Source organism: Lissotriton helveticus, chromosome 12, assembly GCF_964261635.1.
Source record: "Lissotriton helveticus chromosome 12, aLisHel1.1, whole genome shotgun sequence".
Lineage (NCBI taxonomy): Eukaryota > Metazoa > Chordata > Amphibia > Caudata > Salamandridae > Lissotriton > Lissotriton helveticus.
In genome coordinates this window covers 508,554,673-508,581,562 of record NC_136073.1, presented here as the reverse complement: position 1 = coordinate 508,581,562, position 26,890 = coordinate 508,554,673, and positions in this window count along the sequence as shown.

Here is a 26,890-nt window from a genome sequence, read left to right as displayed (position 1 = left end):
TAGGCTGTGCACATCTTGGTGATCTTACTGCTGCCCAGCAAGTTGTGGGCAACTGCATCATTTAGGCCTGTTCCTTTGCGTTGTTTCTTTTGGCTGCATGCGCAGCCAGCCCTGACTTTTGGACAGCGAGGGCTAGAGCCCCATGGAAGGCCAGTTGGCCTGGGGTCAGTATCCAATGTGATTCTTGCGCTGATAACTGTGTTTTATGCGTAGTGTGCAATGCCTTTATGCCTGTGATACCTCTAACTGTATTTTCATGCTTAGGAGGTTGTTTTGCCTAGTATAGTTTATGCTAGTGAGTTTATGTTTCCCTGCCTGATCTATGCCTATGGTGATTAGTATTGCGTAGTGTGTTCCTACCTTTTACCAGTGGTTCCTGGTCGTGTCCTACAAATGTTATTTTGTGCTATATTTCCACTAAGTGCTGATTCTGACCGTGGCCCAAGTGGCCCTGTCATGTGTATATAATCGTGTGAAATCAATAAGGGCTAGCCTATTTGTGAATTTACATAGACTCAAGACTGTAAGACAGGGTACAAACCCTTTTGTTTGTTCATGAAGCCACAGATACAACAAGAGGTTCAACGCAGACACTGACCGAAAGTTTCGGTCCACTCTGCTTTGAACTGCAGCACGGAGCTGCGATCGGGTTCCGGAGAGAGTCCCCGGCGTGGGGATTCCCCTGCCTGGGTGCTGCGATAGAGTGGGTGCCTACCCCGCATGTTTGCCTTGTTATACCCCTAGTAGGTGCCCACCCTGCCAGGGACTGCATGTACAAAAACGGGAGCCTATCTCGTATGTCAGCCCGCAGCCGCCGAAAATTGAAAAACTAAGGGCCGCCGCTCTGCCCGCGGCGACCTGAAGTACAGGGGAGAAAACAGGAAGCGGACGTAAGCCCACCCACGCTCCTGTACATTAAAGACGGATCGCCCGGCTCGGAGGACGGAGGCGACGCCGGCACCCTGGGCCCCCGGGAGCAAGGGAGAGCCCCGTGGTGCCCGGAAAGGAGCAGAGAGTGGCTGAAAGTGCAGGCGGGACTCCGGTGGTTGACGAGAGCCCCGCGCTGCAGCACAACAGCCACTGCCGCTAGACCGGGTGGAGAGAAGACCTCCTCTCCGCAGAAATCCGGTGAGTAAAAGCAGGCTTGGGGGGGTGGAGTGAGGCCGCGCACCCCACTGATGCCTCTACCCCGAGCAGCCCCGCTTTACAGAGGGCTGCTCCGACGTTTGGCCTTGTTGGTGTCTCGAGCCCCCCACTTGGCAGCGGGCTGCTCCAACAAGGAGTACACTGTTGGAAAGGGGTCCTGAGGGGCCCATGGCCATTTCCCCAGTTTGGCCCCATGAGTTACAGAGCTGGAGGGGCTCCCACGCTTCGCCCCTTACATCTACTGAGTCCCCATGAGGGACTTGGTACCTAAGTAATTTATAGCCCGTGCTGGCTTCAGCCTGTTGGTTTCAGAGCCTAGAGGGCTCCAACGATTGGGCGCAGTGTGTTCTGAGGGCCCCTGAGAACCATTGCTCATTTCTACAGCTGCCCAGCAATTAGTGGGCAGCTGCAACGTTTAGGCTATGCACATCTTGGTGATCTTACTGCTGCCCAGCAAGTCGTGGGCAACTGCATCATTTAGGCCTGTTCCTTTGCATTGTTTCTTTTGGCTGCATGCGCAGCCAGCCCTGACTTTTGGACAGCGGGTGCTTGAGCCCCATGGAAGGCCAGTTGGCCTGGGGTCAGTATCCAATGTGATTCTTGCACTGATAACTGTGTTTTATGCGTAGTGTGCAATGCCTTTATGCCTGTGATACCTCTAACTGTATTTTCATGCTCAGGAGGTTGTTTTGCCTAGTATAGTTTATGCTAGTGAGTTTATGTTTCCCTGCCTGATCTATGCCTATGGTGATTAGTATTGCGTAGTGTGTTCCTACCTTTTACCAGTGGTTACTGGTCATGTCCGACAAATGTTATTTTGTGCTATATTTCCAGTGCTGATTCTGACCGTGGCCCAAGTGGCCCTGTCATGTGTATATAATCGTGTGAAATCAATAAAGGCTAGTGGAGAAGTGTGGCTCAATGGTTAGAGCGGCAGACCCTGATGCAGAGGTCTGGCCCGTGACCAGGGTTCAATTCCTGTCTTGGCTGGTCTCGGTGGATCTTGGGCTCATAATTCCTCGGACCTGATTTCTCGCCTCGGTGCCTACTCTAAGCATGGGTTCCACGCTGCAACTCTGGGCAATAGCAACTGCCCCCTACAGCACTAGGGATGCCTGGTTGCACCCTGGGGATGCCCAGGAGTGGACATTTCACGGGGGAAAACCAGGAAGGGTTCCCTAGCGGTATCAGTACAGCTCCAGGACACTCAGGAGTATCAGTGCGCTTTACAAGTACGTCTACATTTACATTTTACATTTTACATTTACATTTATTTATGAATTTACATAGACTTTACATAGACTCAAGACTGTAAGACTGTAAGACAGGGTACAAACCCTTTTGTTTGTTCATGAAGCCACAGATACAACAAGAGGTTCAACGCAGACACTGACCGAAAGTTTCGGTCCACTCCTCTGTCAGACTACTCCATGGGGCTAATTTCGCAACAAGCCCCCTCACACATAAAAAGCACCTTAGCGAGTGCTACACATTTTCAAAACAACACAATCACTTAAAATTAAGTAACTTGCACCGACACACTTTGGTCCTGAGGAAAGCCAGTTTTAATCATAAAGGCCTGGCTGAAACATGTAGACCACACCTGGATGTAGGAGACCCTAATTAACACTCCTATAACATCCAAACGCCTTTTTTTAATGCTAACAGTGACCCAGTTATTAAAATATAAATTACCCTCGGGTACTGGGATCCCTGTATAGCTTTTAAACTTTCACCTTCACGTCACTACACTGCACACTCAGAAACATACCTGCTCCGCTGTATTCAGGCGTCGAAGCACACCCGGGACACGCTCGGTGTCACTGGGTGGGCTCGATGATGAAGCATACCGCCAACCAGGTTGGTGGGTGAGGGCTTAATGAACAAACAAAAAGGTTTGTACCCTGTCTTACAGTTATGAGTCTATGTAAATTCACAAATAGGCTAGTCCTTATTGATTTCACATATAAAACCCTGGGGATATGGACTAGCTAGCTAGTCCTCTCTCTCTCCTTTGATAGTGATATGATATGTATATATAATCCCCTGTAAATACTGCACAGTGCCAGTTGGCACAGTGTAATTGTGTGATTATGATCTAATGTGTTTATGGTATTAGAAAGGCTATTTTTATACATAACCTTGTGTGGAGTTCCTTTTTGTGGTGTGCCTAGTGTGTTGCTGCTGTGTGTGTGTGTGTTGCGCAAACGCTTTACACATTGCCTCCGGGATAACCCTGACTGCTCATGTCAAGCTACCAAGGGGGTGAGCAGGGGTTATCTTGGCGTGTAACTCCCTTGCCCTGACTAGTGTGGTGGTCTCTTCCTGGCTTTGGCGCAAGCCTTAGCCAACCAGAAATCCCCTTTCTAACACCGTCTGACTCGTACTTGCATAATCATTTGCAAATGTATTTTTGTCTCTGAAACTTATGACTCTTCATCTATCCCCTCCGTCATATGTATATTGTTGTGCATTATTTGCTGAAACTTATGTTGCTTAATCTATCCACTCCTTCATGTGCATATCGTATATTGATGATGAGTATGACACTGTTTGCATTTTAATTATGTTTTTCTCTCCCTCTTGTGAATTTCATTGTTTGTATTTGTAACCGTATGCGATGAGCATTTATTATTCACATTTTTATTTGAGATTAACTTTATTAACCTTACCGAGAGTCTGTGATTATTTAGCTGACTAAATAGTTATTTATATGATACTATTATTACCATCAACTACTCAACCAATTGGTCCATCGACCAGAGGAAAGAGAGTTGATATACAGGTTTCGTTATGTATTTAGAACTGTTAAACATGAACCTGAGAAGAAAACGAATTTTAAAGTCATTAAAACTTGACCCCCAGTGCATCAGGGATTTGGGTGAATGTGTATTGGCCATTTGTATGTGATGTTATCGAGTATTGATCCCTGATTAGGTGTCACGCTGGATCACTGTCTATTCCTCTACTTTTCCAATTGTGATACACCGATGGTGTTTGAGAGAGGAGGGAAGGAAAGTGTTGGAAATTGATCCCTGTTCCACTCAGAATCACCTCTCACCCGTGGTCTCTCCAGAACAGACCCAAGAGCCCATAAGATGAGCCCCACACATCTCAACCACTCACCTGGGGAGAGTACTTGCCTTGAGCCGTGACTCCTGACTGCAGTCACGGCGACCAAGTCCGTTGCGCCTTTCCTTGGGTTCTTGTTTCCTCGCCCGCGACTCTCAGCTACTCTCGTCTTGGGCTATTCACCTGCCGCATTCACCCCGTTCGTCGAGCCGTCCATCAACCCTGTGTTGCCCTTTTCTGTTGTCCTCAATGCTCCTTTGCTCACTCAGCCTTCGTGCACTCTGCTCTTCTCTCTCTTTGCACCGCTGTCTCCTATTTCGCTCTCAACTGTGTCCACCCCGCATACTTCTGCTTCCGGGGCAGGAAGCCGAGAGGCGCTAGATCGCTGTTCACTCGTGTCTCAGGGTGCCATCCTGTTTGCGATCCAGTCCTCCTGCCGCACTCTTTTCCCCCAAAAAACGTTCACATATAATCACAATTAGAATTGGCACAACTGATCATTGTACAGTGCACTCTGCAGAGAGGCCAAGGATTAGATGAGCATGTATTCAAAGCCCCTTTATTAACTACTAACAGGCACTGTGAAAAATTCACATTGTGTTGGTTTCAACTCCACAGCTCCCAATGGAGGCCCATCACCAACGTGAACTCTCACGTTTACATAGTAGTGATTTTTTCACAATATGCTGTACATATGAGTAATATGTTGCCTAAAAATATTACAAAAACACATCATCCTGTAAAAAACAACTACCCTTACGCAATTCAAGAATATATAAAATGTGTATTGTGAAACAGGAACAGAAACAACATCACTATGCTCAGATTGAGAGAGCTATGTCTATTTTTGCTGGCTGCAGCTTTTGCCAGTGGTGTGACACTATGGGGACAGGAAACACGTATCAGTGGGGCACCGGCCTCACCAGCCCTCCCTACAATTCCCCACCCCCACCCTTCGACGTCACTGGGTATCAGTCCAAACTATGACAAATCAATGGTTAGTGCACAGTTGAGCACATTTTGAAATAATGTGGCAGAGCTGATTCCAACCATTCTTTTTTATTAACATTGAAATCCCTCGTGTAGCAAGGCCTGATGAAACATTTTAAACGTATTTGTATGCTCTTGAAAATAGTGCCATAGAAAACCGATGCTAATCATTTAGTTGACACTGTAGTGGTAAGAGAGTCCCGTGGGTGCAAACTAAACATGAAATAATGTGACTTTTAAAAGAATGCTAGCTTTAGCAGACAACTGTTTGTCATTCAAGACACCAATTTGCAAAAAATGCTCAAGGACGTAAAAAATGATTTCTTGCTGCTGCTTGAATCTTTAAGGGATATGAAAAATAGGCTTGCTATGATAATTGATTTCTTTTTAAACTGTCAAATTGAACCGAATGCGACTTTCAAATATTTTCAGTATTTTTCCTGTTAGACAAGGAGATGTTTTTCATGCAAAATATAAAAGAATTTGGCACAACAGAAACAACTTTAAGAAAGGTGAAAGAAATAAGGGTTCTAAGAAGTATACTCTAATCAGGCCTGACCTGAACGAGATCTGCTGCTAATGAATTGCTATCAGTTGCTGTTCGAGGAACACGATTTGATTACAATCTCTTATTTAGAGGCTGCGTACAGGATACTCCATGAAAAGCGTGGTGGATTTCTTGCCCGCTATATTACAATTACTTTATTGCCTGCGGCATTGGTAAAAGGGTGACGGGGTATACCCCACATTCATGGGTGAGTACCCTGTCAGCCAAACTCTAAAAAAGTCTCAAAGTCTAACAACTTATGTTTATGAATGAACATGGTTCCATTTAGCCCTGACATCTATCACCAAATGGATGTTTGATGTCAGACTCATTTTACTGCTGCATACTACTACACTATTACAGTTAGCCAATAGAAAATCCCACACAAGGGGTTAGGAGTGGGAGGTTCAAGGCGTGGTTTGCCTTAGCCGTTTTTGAATGCCGTCAAGTGTCTTATATTGTTGGCATTCAGAAACGCCTGTCCAACACCTGTCGACCCTGGAAATGGCCAGAAATTTTCCCCAGCAAAAAGTCTGTAATTACTCCACTTACAGGGTCAAAAACGTTCATGGGGGTTCAAGAGTAGGAGTTTACCTACTAGAAGAAATTCAAGATTAACTATCAATCAATCAATCAATCAATCATAGCATTTGTATAGCACGCTACTCACCCGGAGGGGTCTCAAGGCGCTGGGGAGGGGGGGGGTCTGCTACTGCTCGAAGAGCCAGGTCTTGAGTTGCTTCCTGAAGGAAAGGTGGTCCTGGGTCAGCTGGAGGTGGATGGGGAGGGAGTTCCAGGTCTTGGCTGCCAGGTAGGAGAAGGATCTTCCTCCGGTGGTGGCTCTGTGGATGCGTGGAACGGCGGCGAGGGCGAGGCTGGTGGATCGTAGCTGGCGGGTGGGAGTGTAGAAGGTCAGGCGGTTGTTGAGGTACCTGGGGCCCAGGTCGTGGAGAGCCTTGTGTGCGTGGGTGAGGAGTCTGAACGTGATCCTCTTGCCGACGGGGAGCCAGTGCAGGTCTCTCAGGTGTCAGGAAATGTGGCTGTGTCGGGGGATGTCCAGGAAGAAAAGGAAAAACGGCGGGAAGAAGAGCGGAGGTGGCGGCGAGGGGAAAGGCCTGAGGGCGGAGTCCCTGGAGGCAGCGGCGGCACACGAGCAGGGAGCCTGAGAGAAGTCCCTAGAGGCAGCGGCAGCACGTGAGCAGGGAGCCTGCGGGAAGTCCTAAGAGACTGCGATCAGGAAGCAGTGGCTGAGGCAGCAATGGTGACCTGGCACACGGGGGCCATGCGGTAGGTGGAGCGACCTGGAGGGGTCACAGCTCACTGCCGTACGGTCCCAGCTATATGTGGTCAACTGGGGAGGAGGAGCAGCTGGGAGGCGGGAGCGGGGCGGCGAATGGGGATCGGGGACGAGGAAGGGGGCGGGGCCACAGGGGAGCAGCGGCAGGGGTTGGGAAGGAAAGGAAAAACGGCGAGAAGAAGAGCGGAGGTGGCGGCGAGGGAAAAGGCCTGAGGGCGGAGTCCCTGGAGGCAGCGGCAGCACACGAGCTTGGAGCCTGAGGGAAGTCCCTAGAGGCAGCGGCAGCACGCGAGCAGAGAGCCTGAGGGAAGTCCTAAGAGACTGCGATCAGGAAGCAGTGGCTGAGGCAGCAATGGTGACCTGGCACACGGGGGCCGTGCGGTAGGTGGAGCGACCTGGAGGGGTCGCTCCACCTAGCATTTGCCTGTCTTTATCCAATTCAGTGGTATTCCCTACATATAGCTGAGCATTGGGAAAACAGCAAAGTCACATGACAATTCCAGCAGTACCCATGGAAAGTTCAACTGGCACATCTTTGCAGATAAAATAATAGGTGTGAGCAGAAGTGGGAGGACTTGGGAAGAGGGATGATACAACACGTATTAGAAATCTGCCTGGCGGGTATTTGTCGCTTTCAGGCAAGTCAAGTCGGTTTTACACATCCTGGTAGCCCAGAAAGATTAGTGCTTATTTATTTGAAGAACAGGAGAGTATGTTTTGCTATTGAAATTATGTTTTCAATTTTAATGCACAGCAGTTCAGCTTTTGGTAGGGATAATCAGTAGTTGTCAGAGGCACTATGCGGTAAGAAAAATACCACATGGAGATATTAAGCTGGTAGTAAGTCTACAAGAGTCATTCATTAGGTAGTTCCAGCTATGAAAAGTCTTCTAGATCTCTAGATGCTAAAGTGAGTCCCTAAAGGAAGTCAGAAATAAAGAAAGAGATGAAGAGTGAAACAGGGCGAGTGGCCAGCAAAGGTTAACATTAGAGGCCTCTATGATACGCATAGCACACAAAAGTTAAGGGGTCACTGTGAACTCCTGTCAGACAAACTGAGGTAATTAACGTATCTAACTATACCGACAATCAGGAGCTGTTACAAGCCATAGTGGAAACAGCAGGAATGTGACCATGACAGCAACAATGTACACTTACAAAATACTACCAAAAAATGAGGCTGCTCAATTAAAGGCACTGACCCTATGAATGTGTCATGTGGTATTCAGGGACAATTTTCCTTCCCCTACAGTGACACCATGGCACTCCCTTTTTTAGTGAAGTCTCCAGAAAGCAAGGTTCCGCTGCTTCCAAGGAAGTCTACGTGACCGATATCTCATTACCATTCCTCAATTTTCCCTCTACCAACAATCTTGATGTAAACTTCACATTGGAGGCAGCTGCCTATCAGCATATTATAAAAGTGCCTTTTTGACATTTGTCTCACAGTCAGAAGACTACAAATCACTGCAAGGTACATTACTTATCAGAGTGAAGTTGTTTTTCCCACATGGAATCGCTATACGAAAGGCTTTTTCTTCATTAAATGTATGAAAAAATGTATTGGTCTAAGTTTGGTTTCACTATATTATGATGTAGCATTTCAATGCCACCCATGCACCTTCTGTATCAAAATTATGTTTCTGAGAGTTTAAAGAAGTATCTTATAGGAGGTAATGCGATGTGTTTTAATACCTACAAGGTGATCCTGTGAGAAAAATCAAGTGGCATGTGGTCTTGACCCAACTAGTTAGCAATTGTTTTAGTTGGAGAAGATAGTTAACTTTGACTTTTTAGGAAAGACATCGATTTTGTGAAGAGAAAAGTATATTAATAGTTAAATTACTACAAGGATCATAGTAAAAGGTATCCTCCACTCACTCTGGCTAATTGGTAGAAGTGTATAAATTCCCCAGATGTGCCTGAATTTCTTTCTTAGTAATTTCTAAAATGTTACACACTTAGACATGTATCCGCTATGTTTTGGATGTACAGATACTGAAAAGTTTTAACTGCTTTCAGATGAGTGTCACTAAATATGGTTTCTCGATAGAGAGAGAGAGAGAAGATGAATTGAAATAGAAATGAGAGAGAGGGGCTTGTAGGATATAACATTGCTAGCATCCGCAGTAACGTCTAGCATCACTTACAAAGAGAACAAGTTGAGCAGTAAAATAAACATGATTTCAAAAATAAAGAAGTGGTTGAAAAGGAAATAAGGAATATGATAAGGATGATGAGGCAGAGGTTTGGTAGACATCCAAAGATGGGATTCCAGGAACTGGTAAACTGGAGGAGTAAATACCAGGTGTGACAGACAGAACTAGAGACATCATTTCTAATTATGGGGGTTACTGGTTTATGTGGGGCTAAAACTGTAAGTTGCAGGGAAAAGCAACAAAATTGAGCCAAATAGACAGCACCCAATAAGAAGACGAGATAAGGTCATATTGGATGATAAACTAAGGAAAGTTCTAGTAAACACAGAAAGATGAGGGGCACAAGAGGAAGGTGGAAATCTTTCAGAAAAATAGTGCAGATGTCTCATACATTTATACAAACCTCCTATGATGTGGGACCCATTAGAATTTTAGTTTTTCTAAAACAAACACCCTATTGGGAGATTGCTTTACAAAAACAGTAAACTTTTTTGAAATGTTTGCCGATCAGCCATCATACCGGACGGTATCACCTGTAAAACCTTCCACACAATGACAGGAGCACCTGTGACTGACAGGAACACCTGTGACAACAGTTCTTCAATGAACAGAGTGATCTGCAGTGCCGGCAAGCAACTCTAACTTTGGTGGGCGGAGGCCTCCTGGGGTGGCATAGGTAATGTCCTCCACCACCCTGACAAAGTATCGCCCACCCATCAAAGTCTAAATCTGGCCCTTAGTTTAGGATTTTCATTGCAATCCTGCCAATCAATACATTAATCCTTTTGCCTGTTTTGTTCATCCATTGATCAAATTCACATTGCACATGTCAAACTTAAATCAAGCTGAGTTATATATAATGTTAAGAAACCAGACATGTAATGTCAAAGTAATATGCAGTGAGCCACTGAGAAATTCCATTTTGTAGGTAGTTCTCTTAATTTGAGAGGTAACCTATCTTCCCTATTGTATATATATTTTTTTATATTAGATGCCCACACGCTGACCTATTGGCTCTGTTTAACACAAAACTCAGCCATTCTCCTAGAATGTATGCTCTTTGTCCTTATTAGTGAGCTGCTACATCTGAAGCAGATGGGCCATTAGCTCATGCGTTTATTTCATATATGTAATGGGTTACTTTGCAACAAACATTACTGTATTGATAAAAAAGCTATAGGGAAAGCAACATGTTAATATTAGGATCATAGTATTGAAAGGGTTTACTGTTCTAATCAAGGATTATCTAAAGTATACAATGGACATACTAGCCGTCCCTCGTGAGTCACACCGACGCATCTAATTACAGAGGACGTCTTTAAGAATTTAAGTTTTTTCCAATAGAAAATTCTTGATCTGACATAAAAATGTACTTGTCAAAGGTATGCTCTGTGTTAGATTGTATAAGGTAGGACTGGCATCAATTTTGCCTCAACAGTTATGATCTGATATCAGTAAGTAACATTGTAAGGGTACTGGTGGAGTCCTATTGAAACCTCGGGGACACCAAGACAGTTTTTAGTGCTACTTTCATGAAGTAGAACATTGACATTCTGATAATATGCATTAGCAATGTACTCAATGCCTTCCTGCAGGATGGTTTCTACCCTCTTAAAAAGTATTTTTATGACTGTTTCAAAATCCTACTCTAGATCTTACAGTGCCTATGAACCACAGATCAATTGGTACTTGACGTCAAAATTGTGCAATCAGTAGTGGAACAAGTACAAATCCATCCAGAGACGAATGTGTTTTTACCAATATAAAATCTGTTTTTCACCTGCAAAGGCTCACTGAAAATGCAGGAAATTAATTAAAATAACGTAATTGAAGTATGTATCTTTTGTGATGACTTTAGGGAATCAGAAACTGATTAATCCATTGAGCAGCTTGTTTAATGTTAAATTGAAATTAATAACATGGATAATCTGTGTCTGCCTTATTAGGGTGACTATAAAACTGTAGCCCGCTGCTCAGAGCAATACAAATTCTTAAAGTCAATCTATCTGAGGTAATGCCAGAGATGCAGATGAGACTCTATAATGGGAGAGGGGCATTTTATTATATAATGGTATTAGAATATTCCATCCACTAAGGGTGAACAATTCTAAATTAAACATGGACAAAAAGATAAGCATCAGAATTTTGGAGCAGAAGCTTTGCTCCATTCATTATTTGACATCCTACAAATGGTGCAAATCTACCTCAAAGTGGTCATGGATAACTCTATATAGTAGCAGTCAAATAAGTCAAATATGTAGAGTATAAATAGTTGACCATGAGCACACATTTCTTCGGTTGTATGCTACTAGTTATCAGTGGTGTGCTACTACCTCAATGTAATTAAACACCCCCTTTTGCATGTTCATCACCACATTGTTAGACTGATGCAGTTGGTTTTTTGACTCTGAGAGTGCACTAAGGCCTGCCAACCGAGCTCTGCACCAGTGTTCTAACACCTTTCAAAGTGTATGTGAAATTGGCTATCAGCAATTGGCAAGTACTGACCCTAGTATATGGTTCTCAGGGTACCAAGGGCATGTAAGGCAGAGTCTCTACGCAATTCTGTGGCAAAAAGACACCCTTTTGACTGTTTAAATCTGGTACAAAAGCACAATGCGATTGCTGCATGTATGAAGTTCATGAAATGACTGACTGGTGTAATACTTAGAAGTTTTGCTCATGTATTGTTTATTATGTTTATAATTAATTGTATGTACTTGTTTGAAACAAAACGTGTCATTTCTATCTCTGACATATATGATAACAGAAAAATTCAAAAGTTCAAAGCATGAAAGAATGGTTGAATAAATATCAGGACCAATTGAATCAGGTATTGGTTCTTATCTATTTAAGTAGATAACAGCAGAGAAAGTGGTATCTAGGTTTCTTGTTTTGCCACTTTCTAAAAGTGACATTTCTAAAATAGTAATGTAAAATCCAACTTAACCAGCAAAGAGGATTTATCATACATTCCAAAGATATAAACCATGATTTCGCTTCTCCTTTTCAATCAGGAAATAAAGCTTAAAAGTGTAATAAGGAATTCTCAATGTTAAAGTATGAGAGTAGTAGGATTCACAGTAGTGAAAAACGAATTTAAGTATTGTCACTACCAAGACATGCAAAACTTAAATGTATATATCCTACCTTTTAGTTACACAGCACCCTCCCCTATGGGCTACCTAGGATCTACCTTAGGAGTAATTTTTGTGAAAAAGGGGATTTTAAGGCATGGCAAGGGGTTTTAAATGCCATGTTAAAATGGCAGTAAACTGCACATATAGGCCCTGCAGTGGCAAGTCTGAGACATGTTTGAAGGGCTGCTTATGTATGTGACAAAATCAGTGCTGCAGGACCACAAGTAGCATTTCATTTACAGGCCCTGGGTATATGGTATACCACTCTACAAAGGACTTATAAGTAAATTAAATATAACACTTGTTTATAAAACAATCTAACCATGTTTAGGGGTGAAGCACATGCACTTTAGCACTGGTCTGCAGTGGTACTGTGCTCAGAGTCTGATGTCCAACAAAATAATCTACACAAAGAGGAGGTAAGCAGGCAAGACGTCTGGGGGAAGACCACCCTAAGTCTGACAGGTCTAACAACAGGGTTGCAGGCTGGCACCCTATCCTGGCTAACTTCAAAATTGGACAACTTAATGTGGTAGTGTAAAGTATGAAGTTATTAACAACATTAAACCTGACCTGATACCCAGGTGAAGTTTAAAGTCACTATTAAAGTAAGGCAGCGTTTACATTCTGTGCCACAGTGGTCCAGTGGCCTCAAACAGGATACAACCAACAGACAACTTTCTGCCCACCTCGGGACTAGTGTATTGTAAGAAGCTCCCAGGCGTAGGATCAAACACAGCCCACCGCAGAGTAAGGTGTTGTTGCAGGGACTCTGCGGAGTGACAGAACTATGCTTGGGATCATTCAACCTTAGTGGGCAGGTACTGAGCCATCCTACCTCTTGAGTACCCATGAGCCCAGGTACTGACTAGCTATAGTGTCTCACTTGCTCTCCTACTCACTCACAGAGGAACAAGTGATTAGACACCCCAGAGCACAACACTCGCAACCCTCTCAGGAATTGCGGTTGCATTGCACACCCTCTCACTCTCACTCTCGTACCGGTCCACAATAAGATTTGACAAAGACACGAGGAAAGAGCAAAATGTTTATTTTAACTATCATGCTATTGTATGCAGTATCCGTGCAACAAGTAGAAGAATGCCTAACACAAATACAGTTGCTAACCAAAAAAGTGTTTGGCCCTTGAATCAGTAAGGTTTAGCCATACAATAGAAATTACCGTAAGAAATTCCAATACTGAACACCATTCCTTCAATGTAAAAATGATCAAACAACCCAATTGATATGATCCTCCAAAGTTCTTTTTGTGTTTCATTTCTAGATTTTAATCTTTTTGTCAATTAAATTAAAATTGATAGAACACCATTTTTTTGTTTTGGTACATAGAAAGCTTAACAAATAATGTTGACTGAAATCACACACAAATTATTGGATGACATGCAAAATATTTTGCAAGATACATTACAAAACTCAGGAAAAACAAAACATGACAAATAACATTTAAGACAAATATGGCTCAGATTCTGTGCATGTTTCAAGTTTAGTCCAAAGCTAATGCCCCAGACTGCTATCTAATCAGATGGCTAATGCCCCTAACTGCTGATCAGTGTCAAAGTACAAGTGTTCCCTATGTAAAGTGTAATGGTAATTGGTTGGCCATGATTGGTATGTTTGCCTTACTAGTAAAGTCCCTAGTGATGTGCACTGTGTGTGCCAGGGCTAGCAATGCAAAGACACGCAGAGAAGGGAACTCAGGCCTGCAGTGTAGGGCCTGCGCGCAGTGTGCTAAGTTAGCATGTTGTAAGGCCTGACAAGTGCCACCACTTCTCAGGCCTTACTTTCCCTTTTTCATACACATTGGGCACCCCTGTGGTAGGTCCCGCGTAATCCCTGGGCAGGGTGCAGTGTAGGACATATACTAAGGTGTGTGTTATGTCCTGACAGTGAAAAACACTCCATTTCATTTTACACTGTTGAGTGGCCATCCTGCCCATAGGACAGGCTGGGGGAGGTTGGGTGTTGTGTTTGTTAGCCTAGTTTCCTATAAGTTTAAAATGGAGAGGTGACGTTTAGTATGTACAAACTCACAGTGTCATAACACATCATTCTGTGAAAGAGGTTTGATCACTGTGTGTTCAGAAACCACTCTTAGAAAGTGGCTGAGTTTTTTGTTTTAAGCATTTCTGTGTGTCTCTGGTGAATGTGGATTGATTGTCTGGATCTGAGAGGTGCGAGGAGTTGGGAGAGGTCTTGACCCAGGGAGAGGTTGAGATGGCACCAGGCTGCTCTGTATCTGGTGAGTAGGGGCAGGAGAAGCCCAGGAGGTGAAAAGGCCTGGGCTGGTGCTATAAACCAATTGACCCATCTCCTGCTGAGTGATTAAGGATCCAGACCCCAGTATCAAAGGGAGAAAGGTGACACTAGGAGGGAGACACCCAGAACTGATTTAGGGAGAGGCTAGGGACCCCTGAGCACAACAAACTTCAAAGACATTAAGGGGTATAACTATGAGAGCTGAAACCCCTGAACATTGGAATGAAACAGAAATGGATTGAGACTGAAAAGGCTTGGACCCATTTCGTCGTCAAGAGGAACCTCTGCTAAATAAGGAACAACTGACGAGACTGCTGGGGAAAGACCAACCCTTGGTTCGTGATCTGGGGCTGGACTGCAATTTGCTGTCCTTACCAAGGAAGAGGCTGTTGGGACTGTGGGAAGAGGCGCTGGGTCCCCCTGCTTGACGAAGACTGTGCTTTGTGCTGGGTCTTGTAACCCCAAGGGCCCGAGGTGAGCTGGCTCCCTGTTTGGAAACACAGAAACATAAAAGTTTCCAGAGAAGTTTCAAGCAACCTGGTGAGCGTGTGTTGTGGCAGCTTGAGACCCTTGGATGGTGTGCCCTGCGATCTTGGACACACGAAGGAGAAGTGAGACTCAGACGCACTGGGTGCGTGTCGTGGTGCACAGGAAGCACAGGTGAAGAGCGCCTGGCCAACTTGGGCATCGCAGGTGAAGCGAGTCTCGTATGCGCTGGGTGCGTGTCGTGATGCACCGTAGGCGTTAGTGAAGAGCACCTGGTCACCGTGTGCACCGAAGCTGAAGTGAGACTCGGACACGCAGGGTGTGTGTCGTGGTGCACCGCAGATGCTGGGGAGGAGTGCCTGGTCGGCGTGTGCACCGGAGCTGAAGTGAGTCTCGGACACGCAGGGTGCATGTCGGGGCGCAACAAAGGCATTGGTGAGGAGCGCCTGGTCATCGAGTGCACAGGAGGAGATGTGAGGCTCGGACATGATGAGCGTTTCATGGTGCGGCCGAAGGCGTTGGTGAATAGCGCCTGGATATTGGGGCACCGGAGTTGAAGTAAGTCTCAGTGAAGCAGTGTGCGTGCTTTGGTTCAACCTGGGACTGTGTAGGTGATCGGCGGATCCTCGTGTGCACCGGAAGAAAGTGAGTCTCTACAGCGCGGTGTGCCTGTCTTGGTGCCAACTTAGACCGGAGGGAGAGTGCCTGGTGAGCATGTACTCGGAGTCTATGTGTAGTCCCATCAGTGTTGTGTGTGTGGCTTTGTGCCAGAAGAGACCCAGAGGGTGCGGTGGTGAATGTGCACCCAGAGTAAAAGTTATCTCAGGGGTATGGGGTACATGTGCCCTGGGGCCACCTGAGACCTTCCTAACAGTAGCAGCCTGGACCAGCTGCCCCGGAGGAGCTGAGCTGCCAGGCCGAGCTACTGAGGCCCGTTGAGAGAGTTCTGCACGGAAGGCCCAGTACGCGGAAGGAGGAGAGGAGAGTGGGATCGCGCCCCCAGGTAATGCGGATTACTACCTGGGCGGGGTGTGGGCTCAGAGGGACACTCTCTCTGCCTCTCAGTCCTTCTGAGTATGTGAGCCTTTGCTTCAGCTTAGAGTAGGGCCCGTACTGACGAAAGGAGTGGCAGTACAGGGGCCACATTAAGAAGCTGTACTCTGTGTCATTGTTGAACCGTGTGGGGGGCAACTGTTATCGAAGAGGCTGATTGTCGTAATACACATTGCCAATAATACTGCTAACAAACTGCCGGACTGTCTTATGACGCCTGACATTATTATTGCCTAACAAAGTACACAATTGTAGAGCCATGCATTGCATTATTTCTCCCTTGCTAAGTACAGGAGTGTAGCGGCCTGCATTGTATTATTTCTTCATTGCAAAGTGCATGATTGTAGTTACGCATTGCATTATTCCTTAATTGCCAAGTACATGACTACAGCAGCCCACATTGCATTATTTCTTCATTGCAAAGTATGTGATTGGGGTGTGACGCATTGCATTACTCCTTCATTGCGCAGTACATGTAGCTGTACGCATTTCATTATTTCTCCCATTGCAGGTACCAGGATGTATCATTACGCATTGTATTATTTCTCCTTTGCCCAGCACAGGATTGTATCGTTACGCAGTGCACTATTGTTTGTCTATTGCAACGTGTGTGAGTCTAGCATTGTGACCAGCATAGCATTTTTAAAGCAGTGGTTGGGAATGGAACCTACCAGCCAGCTGGAACGAATATTACCCTTTATTCTCTGTTGGCTTACGTATTATGTGGTCTGATCGTATATCTTTTTGTATAAAGTTTATACTGGTTTTTATCAAACTCGTGTGGAGTCCATTTGTGGTGTTACCAGGGGGTTGCTGTGGGCGTGGTTGCACATACAGAACACTTGTGCCTTGGAGATTGGCCTGGCTGCTCATGCCAAGCTACTAAGGGGATGACCTAACGTTGAGTGGGGAGGCCTGGGTCTCACACTTGGTGACAGTAGTGCGGGACAGGGACTCTGGCTTCCCGCAGTCATGTTTTGTTTTTCCAGGGTTTTGTAATGTATCTTGCTAAATATTTTGCATCTCATCCAATAATTTCTTTGTGATTTCAGTGCACATTATTTGTTAAGCTTTCTATGTACCAAAACAAAAACATTGGTGTTCTATCAATTTTAATTTATTTGAGAAAATATTAAAATCTAGATATTAAACACACAAAATTTTTTTTGAAGATCTATCAATTGGGTTGTGTGATTGTTTTTACGTTGAAAGAATGGTGTTCAGTATTGGCATTTCTTACGGTAATTTGTAGCACAAATACAGTTAGCATAGCAAGTAGTCTGTAACTCATAAAAAGGTGCTGTCTCTTTACACAACAGTGTAGCCTAACCTCCCTCCCCTTCTACAGAAGCAAAATGATTATATATTAGAAGATCTCTGGGTGTTTAGCAGAATACCCTGTACCTCAGTCTATAGATGGAAGATCTACATCACAGGTGCTGTCATGCTCCCTTCTTTGGAAAGATCCCTCTCCAAGCGTGTATTACCTACCAGCGTATACATATATCACCAAAGTACATGTTCCCAAAAAACAGCTGCATCTGCATGTTTTTCTAGGTGCTAGGGCCTGACCAGAACAGAATAACAAGTGGCACTGTTGTTGGACCTTGTCTGCAGTGTTAAGACTAAATCCGAGGAAAGAATAGAACGCAAAACAACAGCATGTTCTGTGTGAAAGTTGCAGTGTGGCACAAAGCAAACTACGTTCATGTAGTAACATGTACAAAGTTGAAGACAGTCTGCCGCCGGCTCATGCTAACATAGGAAAAACAACAATGACCACATGGACCACGTGACAGTGTTACCTCTCCTTCACAGGAACCCACTCGGGTGTTAGCCCAAAAAGCGAGCATCAAAGGGGAAGCCACCTTTGATGGGAAATCAATGTTCACACTACTGAGAGGCTGCCTTTTGTTCCTGTAGGCTAGAGACAGGGCCAGAGAGGGAAGACCAGTGCCCAAACTGGTTTCCCTAGGGGTGTGTAGCCCACTGGTAGCCACATCTCTAGGATGGGAAACCAAGCTCCTAATCGCTGAGGAAGGGTGCTGATATCTTGGGAGTGGGCAGCATAGTGCACTCTGGGATTGTTAGGTGCCACACAATGCCAGCAGGTTTTCACCAGTAGGTACAGGACTCATAGCCCATTGGCTACTGACCACGTTGCCCACCCGGGCACTTTCCTGGGATAAATATTGCACCCCTGGCACCCTGAAAATCAGATCACGTTGGATTTGGTAAGAGGACCAAAGAAGGACTGACCTGCTGCCCTTTGAACTACACAAAGAGAGGCTGCACCATCTGTGGACTGCACCTGCTGCACTTTTGGCTAGTAAATTTAGAACAGTGTCTTTGGCTCATAGCTCAGGGAAAAGATGTTCTCCAGACTAGAGAAGTGAATAAACCATCAATCAGCTGATCTACTGGAATGAGCTCTAGGGACAAAAGAGCTGAAGAGGCCCAAAACGGCAAGTTGCTAGCCACTGGAGAATATTCATTGCTAGCTGCCCATGGGTGCCACAACGGAGCACTCCTCAATGGTCAAGAGTTGCATCCGAATCTGGGGGGGTGCCATTAGAGTCTTGATTGGTTGTCAAGAGGGTCACCTGCTCCGACTAAAGGATATGTCTCCAACGCAGTATTCGGGGATCCGAAGCTCATCTGCTGCTGTCCTTCTACCACTGGTAAGAGGGTTTTGTGGGACCATGGCCTCAGTGGACTAAGTGGCTCTGCATCTCCTGTGGACTAAGGAACTACCACAAAGGCACCCACATTGACCGCACATCAACCAGAACATCCTTAAGCATCTTTTCATCGTGCATCCCCAGCATCATGACCACTCCATTCTAGTTTATGGCAGTCGTGCTGCAGAGGCTCAAACTGGACAGGAAACTGTGGTGCTGTAGAGGCTGGAACAGGACTGGAAAACACTCTAGTGGCCTGGTATCTGTCCAGAGTATCCTTACTGCCCCCCTAGACATTCGTCCTGTCAGATTTGGTCACCCAAGCTTGGCCGAAGTAGGCAAACTAACTTTGACAAACTTTTGAAAAGTTTCCAAACTCTTTGTTGATTAATGCTTGTTTTCAGTTGATATTAAAAGTGACAAAACATCTACAAGTTTGTATCTCTGTAAACTACTGGCAGAGTGTGACCATCAAGGTCTCTAAAAATCATTAAAAACTGTCTGTCTTTATAAATTTGTTCTGTGTTTCTTTCCTGTTGTGTGTTCATTTCCTATTTTGTTGTTCAATACTGTTAAGTGCTTTACACTAAGTTCATGTGTGCAAACCTTGCAACTCGAAAGCCATAGATACGCAGGGTTGAGCTTATGGTTATCCAAACTAGACTGGGTGGACTCAATAAAGGTTTTGCGAGTGTATTCCATGATAAAGCTAACTAGCCATATCATATAATACACCCAGATCCTCACACTCAGGGTACAAGAACTTCAATGGCACCCCCCAAGGTAAGTGTGAGATGTATTGTACCACCACTGCATCTATACAACTATTTTGATCTTTTTGTTTAAATTTATTTTGAATATTGTAGATTTTTGTGAGTAAATATCTTCTTACTCACTATACTTTTACCCTCTCTTATAATGTTTTTTTTAAAATGCAATGTCAAATTTGTATATGTAATTGAACAGAACAAGAATACATTCTAACTGCATGATTTTCAAAAAGGATCTGACGAATCTCATATTTTAAATGAGCTGCAATCTTTAACTCCCGTAGGGATTCTGCCAGTAGTATCTATGCTTCTAACTTAGGTTACTCCCCCATATCTAGCTTCAAGTACCTTGATATTCTGCTCAAGTACTTTGTCTCTTCCCGCTGCGTAATACTTTTATACTATCTTGGATGCAACGAGTTCATGTACCACATTGTTTGAGTACTCATATATGAATTATAACTTGCTCTTGATACAGTTGTTCACCAACTTAGCCTATGAGAATTCCAATAACTGTTTCTCTATGTCTACTTTGCAATTTTCTCTGCTACTCACCTCAGGTCTTATTTTCTCTAAATAAAACCACAAATACACTTATACTAATACTCACCCTAAAAGCACATGTAATGAAATTACATAAGAAGACTTTACTCTTTTTTATGTACAAAATTATATTTTATTAACGCTTTCTACTAATAAATTATAATGTTTACTGTATTTGACATGGAGACAATTTCTGTAGTGGCTGTCTCTGTAGCTGCATTCACTGATGTAGTGAAAATGATGTGGTCCCATAGATGTTGTTGCGTTATAACTTTTAATTAGTAAAAGACTGATGAGAGACTTAGGGCTACTTAGCAACCTAAAATTCAATCATTTGGAATTTGAATTTGAAAGGTGGAGGCAGGAATATAGGGATGTGGTACTTCTTCCCTCTTTCTCGAATTGTTGCAACACACATGGTTGAAGTAAGTGTGCACTGCTACTTTTTTGTATTCTTCAGTGTGACAGGTATGCCCAGATGTGGACCCTGTGCACACTGTGCCACTGGAACCAAGCTTTACCTGTCTTATGAGCAATATTAGGGTGAAACCGGTCTTGGATTGCTTGTGGTTTTGTTCAGGAAGTACCTGGGCCAGCAGTTCAGGCTTGACTGTTGCCATTAGAGAAGGATCAAGACTAATTTACATGTGACTGGGTCCAAAGTGAGGTGGTATGATGTGTAAAATACCAACGGATTGGGATGCATCCCTGAGTAATTACCAGTGGCTGGGATTAATTCAAACATTCCCTCCATCACTTTTTTGAATACTACAGTGTGTCACCCTAAGTGGGATGGGCATGCCCAGTTGTGGGTTCCATGAACACTGTGCCACTGGAACCAAGCTATATCATCTAATGAGCTCTAATAAAAGTGGAAACAGCCTTTAGGTTGCCTGTGGTTAGGTTCAGGAGGACCTAGCCTCGCAGTTTTGGCTGGACTGTTCTTATTGGATTAGGGTCAAGACTGATTTGCATATGGCTGGGTACAAACTGAGTTGGAATAGTGTGGAAAACAACGATGGACTGAGGTGCAACCCAAGGAATTACCAATGGCTGAGATTAATTCAAGAATTCCATCCATTACTTTTTTGTATATTTCACAGTGTTGGTCTAATTGAGAGAGGTTTTCCCAGATGTGGGTGCTGTGCACATTGTGCCACTGGAACTAAGCTATACCTGACCGATGAGCCCTTATAAAAGTTAAAATAATCTTGAGTTGCTATTGGTCTTATTCAGGGAGAATCTGGCCTGGCAGTTCGGGCTGAACTGCTACCATTTGTGCTGAGTCAGGACTGATATGCATATGGCTAGATCCGAACTGAGGTGGCATGATGTGGAAATCAGCAATGGCCTGGGATCCGGCTCGAGTAATAACCTGGGGTTGATATTAATTCAAGCATTCCATCCATCACTTTTTTGTATGCTGAAAAAGTAATTAAGCCATTTGAAAATAGCCAAATGTTGATAATTTATTACTGGTCAGAACGCATGCACTGCCAAGAACCTGATTCGCTATGGCCAGCAAAACCTATGAGAATATTTGGGGGGACCACTCAAAAAGATACACATTCTTACAATATCTTTTTACGGTAGATACATTGAAGTGTGAGCCCATTCTATATTCATGTGGACTTAGACCTTCTTAACCAAGGTGCTGTATTGGTACCTGGCATTTTTTCAACATAGATGGCACAGACCTGAGAATAGACTGTTCAGCCACGGCACCAAGAATGATGAAAGAGGTAAAACTGAACTATTGATCAATCAAAAGACAATGCCATACTATCCAAAAATATCTTCCACAGTCTTGTCAAACATGTTAGATATCCTGAATTGGTCTGGATTTGAGTAATTGGACTTATTTCAGAGCTTCATTAAACTTTTGTGTTGGGAATTTTACTAACATGGATAAACTTAATTTTGAGAGTCAAGTAGCCTCAATCACATTTAAATTTAAAGAGCAGCACCATCTAAACATAGATGTTCTCCTTGAATGCTGATGGAGGGAATTATACAACTATTAATTCTCTATTCTCAGTCTTTTACAATTCAACAATTGTGCCTACATAGGAGAATATTTCATAGTTGTTTTACAGCTGCGACCAAAAGCACTAGTTCCACCACTTTAGCTAACAGAAATACCATCAGTGTTCTACTGCCACCATGGCCACAGTTACCACAAACTATCTCATTGTGCTACACATACGGTTTAGTGGGAATCTGATTCAGACTCTCTTGGTTGTAGCCTTATGAACTGGGAGCCTCAGGGATTTACCCCATGTTCGATAATTTCACACAGGATACTGGTGTGCTGATTACAGATATGCAGATGAGCAATATATTATAAAAAGTATGTTTGTAGAGGAATCAAATACAGTTATTGGCCATCATGTTTCTCATCATCCGATGGGGGGAGTAAACACAACCCAAGGGACACCTGCTGTCAACCATGAGCTTGGATTTTATCTTAGAAGTAAAAGATTATGCTGATAAACTTGCTTCTAGAGGACATGAGAGGAGAAATTAGCTAGAAATGCAGAGGAAGCCAATAAATGCACTGCTTATGGATGACAGCTGAAGCAGCATTTGTTTGACTCCACCCTTAATGTCACCCTTGTCAGAATTAATTTCTAACCACGTCTCCTGCTTTTTTCATCTTAACAGTGTTTGAAAAAACTATCCAGCTCTTGTTTTTAGAGTCACACATCTCTGCTCTCATCCTGGCCCATATTGATTCCGGTTCCTCGCTCTGCATTAGACACCCTTCACAATTTCGTGATCCTCAAAGCTATAGCTATAACAATGCTATTTGTCTTTTCTCTTCCCCCTGCACCTTCTATTTCTTATGCCATTGCTGTCCTGCATGGGTGTAATGCACTCTCCCATACATGTGTCAATACAAACAGCACCTGAGCTTATCTTGCAGACAACCTCACCATCTCTAGTGATTCTTGGCACACCTGCAGTCAGGACACTATTACACTGCTGACTAAGAATTGAAAAAAAGGAGACATCAGTACCTGCTCATGTTTGCACCCACAATCTGGAAAAAACATACCCGTATCCATCAGGATCGCGCAAATGCTGCTCCAATTTAAAAAAGAGTTGAAGGCTCACCTGTTTAAATAATGCTACATCCTAATCCATTTACTGTAAAAAACATCAGCTTCACCTTATTGATGTTAGGCTTGTCTTTGATAGTGTACAGTGCTCTTCTGTCTTTTGGCTATGTTGGTGCTATAGAAAGACCATATACATGTATTCAGTGTATAGCTTTCAAATGTGGTCATTGCCTGCCTCCTTCTTACTTATATTCAGCTATTTATGTGTATAGACCCACATGCACCGTTTGTCTCTCAATTTCAGCTTTCTGTTTCTTGCCCCTCTTGTACACAATCTCAACATTTCTGTTTTCTCTGAAACATTTTCCAAATATTGGAACTCTTCTCTAATTATGCCACTCACTCTGTCACTATCCTTTCTAGTCCCTTCTAAGAAGTCCTCTTTAGCACTTCAGACTAACATCATTTACACCGATTCATATGTCTGTTTTTCGTTGCTATTTGCTCTTGCTTTGGCGAAAGTGATGCATAAATCCAAAATAATTAAATTGAACTGAAAGACAATGAACATTGGCACCCAAATGTCTATCACCTGTGCGCTCACAATCCACAACATTTATACACAGACCAACCTGTATGCAGTTCACTCATCCATTACCAGCCAGCAGCAGATGGACCTCTTAGCCTCAGTAGAACTATAGACAACTTACAGAAGGCAGGGAATAGTATTAAACTGGGACCAACTCAAAAAGATACTGATTTAACCCCCAAGTCCCTTAGGCAAGTGAACAACCTCAAGTCCTGGAAGGCATGTCATTCTATGGTCACTATGAAAAGAACCAGTGTTATTGCTGAGTGTGCTTGCTTTGTCCTCTTGAGAAGACTTGCGTTGCAGCTCAGGCTGAAACAGAACCAAGTCTGATTTGCATATTGCTGATTTCTGATTACAGTGGCATAGTGGGCAAAAAAACATTAAGGCTTAGAGTGCAGTCTGAAATAATTATCAGTGGCTGAGAGGAATTCAACCATTCCATCCATCTCCTTTTGTAAGTCTATCCAGTGTCTTGGCAGCTCACCAGCATATTTGCCATCAAACTCATCTCAAGCTATAGCTTTCCTCCATTCCATTCCATTTCCATAACTTTATTTGATCTGATTTGCAAAATAGATCATCAAAGTATACATTTTAAAAAGATAAAACAATGTCATTCTTTTCAGTGCTATACAATTCAATACATATGAGTTATTTGAAAAACTGACAATCTAAAATAGCAAGAAAAGGAGCAATGTACAAGTTCAAACCCGAAAGCAATGAGGGTATAGGATTGAGCTGTACAAATTACGCACTTAAATGGCTATTATTTGTGCAGGAAACATATTAAAAGAATAGATGCTGAACTGAAGGTTCCTGGTTACCCCATAGGTACATAGGTTTAAAAACAGATAAAAATAGAAAAGAGACCATAATCTTAAGTTATAATAAAAAAAACTTTAAAAATATTACGTGTTTTACGGAGATCTTTTGTCTCTTCAATGCTATAGCGAGGAGTTTACATAGCATGTTCGAAGAGACATATCAGTTTATGGCTGAGGGTTAGCATAGCTTTCTCATTCTAATAAAGTTCTCCTACGCTTACAAAGCCAAAGGAATGAGGCTACACCAAAACCTACAAAAGGATCATGAAGCATCTTCAGAATGAACAGGGTGACGGGACACTGCTTAAAATCGTGCTGCATTAAAAGAGACTCAATATATCTGGCTCTCTGCTCCTTGTAAAAATGATAAATGAAGAAAAGGTGGATGTCAGACTGAGCTGATAGATTGTTGCATGGGCTAAATGTCAAATCACTATGATCGTACTGTTTTGAAGGAAAACCCAGCATTAGGGGAATTAAGGTTAAGCGGAACCTTAAAAGACTAAACCTATGCTGCAGGTTCCTTACCGAATCCAAATAAAAGTATTGGCCAACTGCCACTGGAGGAATCGAGTGATAGGTCTTTACAGTTATTTTTAAACTTCTGGAACTCCTCCCTTTCATATGCTAGCTTTGCCAAAATTAGTGCCTTTAACCTCTTCTTCGGGGACCCTGGCGCACGAGGTGGGATTTACATAAAGCTCAGGGACTCCTAGTCAGTGCAAAGTCGTTTTAACGTACTCCAACCAGTGGATCTTGCAAACGTTATCCAATGAGAGGCAATTTAGTATAATAGTCTGGTTAAAATCCACTGTGTCCCTATTCCTTATTAAATGCCAGAGCTTGATCGGAGCTACTCTCATCATGTCAGACACATAGGGCATATCCAGGGCCGGACTGGGAACTGAAAGCAGCCCTGGCAAATATGCCAGACCAGCTCCTGTCCAGCGCGTAGTGAACGAGCGCAGCGAGCGAGCCCGACCGCTACTGGGGGGGGGGGGGTGTTCTCCCCCAAGAAAATATTGGAAAAAGACAGACCAAAATGGTGAATTTTACAGCACATTTTTCATTACATATTCAATTGTATCAACTTTCAAAGCACAGTAAATAGTAGATGATGACCTTAAAGAGCACCAGGTTACCCACCTAGTCATAGGTACCCATAGACATTCTTTCAGAGAGCACCAAAAATAGACAAGTAGTGCATCAGAGAAAACAAAGAAAAAGTGAGACCAGCCCCCACATGGTGTTTAGCGAGCAAGCGCAGTGAGCAACCACTACTAGGGGGAGTTTGGGGGGTTGTCGCCCCAAGAAAAGTTTGGAGACAGAAAGGCCAAAATAAAGCATTTTTCAACACATTTTCTCTCCTAAACCACACTGATGACATCACCATGTCTGCAACGAATGAGGCAATTCCAATAATTGATCACGTCATCCATGTATAACTGACCCAGTTCATAGGTATAATGGATGATTCCATCGTAATGCCCTTGACCCAGATAATAATTAAAGACATCATTTTTGTGCCATGGTCTCTCCTGGGCTGGGTGCTTGTGGTTGCTGCAGGGGTGCAGTGCTGCCAGAAGACCACATGCCATGACAATAGGCGCTACTCTTGTTTCCCAGACATTACCTTGCATTCTGGGACATGTAGTTTTGTTTTTCCCGTTATGGGCCTGGGTATAGATTTTCATGCAAAGTGCTGAGGCTAAAAGGTCACGATGGGATGAAAGCATCACACGCTGGTCAGGAGTAATTTTACAGTTTGTTTTTCAAAGCGAATCACAATTTCATCAACCAGTGGTGAGATAAATGAAGACAATAAATGTTTTTGACACAGTGTTTGGGCCTCCTCATTAGCTACCACTCACTACACCTAGTCTCTGTATCTGTGCCCACATTCTTGGGTCTACAGGGTACTGCTGACATGATGCCAGTTACCAAGTGACTTTTCCTGGTGCCACCAACTTTCTTTCCCATTACCCTCCAGCAGCGGTGTGCCCCTGAACCAGCCGGCATCCCATGGTGGTACACACATCAGACTGCCCTTGCATGTGTAAGCACCCCTTAACATGTGGGTACACCTCTCGCAGCACTCACTCCAAGCATCTTCGTCACAAGGTTTGCTGGCCTGGCAGTGTGTGAGCACAAACCCAATGCCACGTTCTCTTCATCGTTGGGCATGTAGCATGCAGGGTGCCTAGTATGTTAAACCACTGAGACGCACATAACCCCAGCACCTAATCTGCAC